We start from the raw sequence: 3359 nt of genomic DNA, 5'->3' as shown, positions 1-3359 counted from the left end.
GTTCTAGACAATTTAGAGTAGTGTTCTAGAAAGGGCCTTATAGACAATTCTAGAGTAGGAATCTAGAAAGTTCTTTACCGTTGGATTGATGACAAGTGTCACAATCCTAACCATTCTTTGTACCAAGAGTTCCCTATAAATAGAGGGGCTCTCATTTGTGTAAATCACCAAGCAATAAGAGAAACAAGTTCTCTAGAGCATCTCTCTCTATCTTCTCTCTCTAGTTTGTTCTCTATTGTCTTGAGTCCTTTAGAAGGCTTACTTAGGAGCTTTGTGGGAGAGAAAGCCTCCTAAGGCCGCACGGGTCGAGTGAAGAAATTCTAAGTCCGTGACAGTTGGTATCAGAGCCAACCAAGTTAGGATGGCGGATCCAAGTGAGATCACCATGGAGGTCCAGGAGACAAGAAAGAGTAAGAGGTCGAAGGACTCAAGCTCATCCATGGAGTCTCGTCTCGATGGGATCGAGAGGGCCATGGCCAAGATATTGGCCAAGATCGAGGAATGGGATCAGTCTCACAGGGAGGTGAGCACCCTCGACAACACGGTGACCAGGATGGAAGTGGCGGTAGCGGATGTCAGGGACCGACTTGACATCGTGGAGCAAGGTATGGAGGAGCTAGGATTGGAGGGACAATCCGAATCGCTCAAGGAGTCCATTCTGAGCACCATCCACCCTACCATCGAAGCACAACGTGTTGAGAACGTTGCTTTCCAAGACCGGGTCTTGGGGGAGCTAACGAAACTCCAAGGGCAAATGGAGGAATACCGCGTCGGTCTAGAGGAGACCAAGGCGGATTGGGCTATATGCAAGCGTGCAGTGGCCAATGGGGGCGTCGTCGGAGCTGGGATGATGGCGACACCAAGGGTGGATACCCCCAAACCAAAAGAGTTCGATGGCAAGCGGGATGCCAAAGAACTTGACAACTACATGTGGCACATGGAGCGCTACTTTGAAGCTTTGAACATGCAAGACGAGCGTGTCAAGGTACGTACTGCTTCCCTCTATCTTACTAATCTTGCTGGTACTTGGTGGCGTCGTAAGCATAGTGAGATAGAGAAGGGTACTTGCTCCATTGATTCTTGGGAAGAGTTCAAGCGTGAACTCAAGAGGCAATTCTATCCCGAGAATGTGGCTATCCATGCGCGGAAGAGAATGAAGGAGTTGAAGCACACTTCTTCTATCCGCAACTATGTTGAGGAATTTTCTGCCCTCATGCTTCAAATTACAAACATGAGTGAAGAAGATCTCCTCTTCAACTTCATCGACGGTCTCAAATCTTGGGTGGCTCAAGAACTCAAGCGTCGTGGAGTCAACGACATCTCCACCGCCCTGACCGTGGCAGAGACCTTAGAAGAATTTGAGTACCATAAGAGTGACAACTCTTCAAAACCCAAGTCTTCAAAGGATAATCACACTAAGGGTGGGGGAGCGAAGGGGTTCAAGCCGCCACAATACAAAGACCGTGGAGACAAGGCTTCAACATCAAGGGAGGGCAAGAAGGACTACTCAAAGGACAAGAAGCCAAAGGATGCTTGCTTCCTTTGTAACGGCCCACATTGGGCTAGAGATTGTCCCAAGAGGAAGGCCCTCAACGCTATGTTGGAGGAGAAGGAAGTTCAGGAGAAGTCGCACCTGGGGTGTCTACAACTTCTCAACTCTCTGAAGGCAAGCACGAAGCCAACCACCAAGGATGGATCCTTGATGTTTGTAGAGGTGCTAGTCAATGGGAAGAAGAGTCACGCCATGGTCGACTCAGGAGCTTCTCATAACTTCATTAAGAAGGAAGAGGCCACACGGCTAGGGATTCCTCTTAAGAAGGGTCAAGGGTGGCTGAAGACTGTGAATTCTGAAGCCAAACCCCTCGATGGCGTAGCTCACGGGGTGGAGCTACAACTTGGCACTTGGAGAGGCACGGTGGACTTCTCGGTCGCTCCTATGGATGATTTTGACATCGTGTTGGGGATGGAATTCTTGAGACAGTTCAATGTAGTGTCTCTTCCCCACTATAACTCGGTGTGCATCTTGGAAGGGGGTCCATGCATGATACCCATCGTGTCCAAGCCAAACACCACCCAACTTCTATCCGCCATGCAATTCAAGAAGGGATGGAAGAAGGGCGAGGTGTCATACTTGGCTTCTATGGAGGAAGGTGAAGTGAAGGTTTCCTCCCCTCCACCCAAAGAAATCCAAAGGGTCCTCAGTGACTATGAGGATGTCATGCCGCCAGAGTTGCCCAAGCAACTACCACCTAGGAGAAAGGTGGATCATCAGATCGAGATGGAACCCGGCGCCAAACCACCCGCCAAAGCCCCTTATCGCATGTCACCTCCAGAACTTGAAGAACTAAGGAGGCAACTAAAGGAGCTACTTGATGCCGGATTCATCCAACCCTCCAAGGTACCATACGGGGCACCTGTGTTGTTCCAAAGGAAACATGATGGGTCGTTGCGGCTGTGTATCGACTACCGAGCTCTAAACAAGGTAACCATCAAAAACAAGTACCCTATTCCTTTGATTGCTGATTTATTTGATCAACTAGGCCATGCAAAGTACTTCTCCAAGCTTGATCTAAGATCGGGATATTATCAAGTACGGATTGCGGAAGGAGACGAAGCCAAAACAACTTGTGTAACTCGCTATGGGGCATACGAGTTCCTAGTGATGCCCTTTGGCCTCACAAATGCTCCAGCTACCTTCTGCACGCTCATGAACAAGATCTTTCATCCCTATCTTGATCAGTTCGTGGTAGTCTATCTAGATGATATCGTCATCTATAGTTCTACCCTTGAAGAACATGTGGAGCATCTAAGGGTTGTTTTCCGTGTCTTAAGGGAAAACCAACTCTATGTCAAGAAAGAGAAGTGCTCATTCGCTCTAAACGAAGTCCATTTCCTTGGCCACAAAATCCAAGGTGGAAAACTCAGCATGGAGGAGGGAAAAATTGAGGCAATCAAGAAGTGGGAGCCTCCCACTAAGGTTACCGAGCTCCGATCCTTCCTTGGGCTTGTCAACTATTATAGGAGATTTATAAAGGGATACTCCACAAGAGCATCCCCCCTCACCGACTTGCTCAAGAAGAACAAGGCCTGGGAGTGGTCATCAAGGTGTTAGGAAGCCTTTGACGATCTGAAGACAGCCATCACGGAGAAACCAGTCATGGCCCTACCAGATTGTACCAAGCCCTTTGAGGTACAATCCGATGCATCAGACTTTGCCATAGGGGGAGTTCTTATGCAAGAGGGACATCCTATTGCATATGAGAGTCGCAAACTCAATGAGACTGAGAGGCGATACACCGTGCAGGAGAAGGAGATGACGACCATCATCCATTGCCTCAGAGTTTGGCGACACTATCTAC

This window comes from Carya illinoinensis, chromosome 15 (assembly GCF_018687715.1).
Source record: "Carya illinoinensis cultivar Pawnee chromosome 15, C.illinoinensisPawnee_v1, whole genome shotgun sequence".
Taxonomy (NCBI): domain Eukaryota; kingdom Viridiplantae; phylum Streptophyta; class Magnoliopsida; order Fagales; family Juglandaceae; genus Carya; species Carya illinoinensis.
This window is presented reverse-complemented; position numbering follows the sequence as displayed.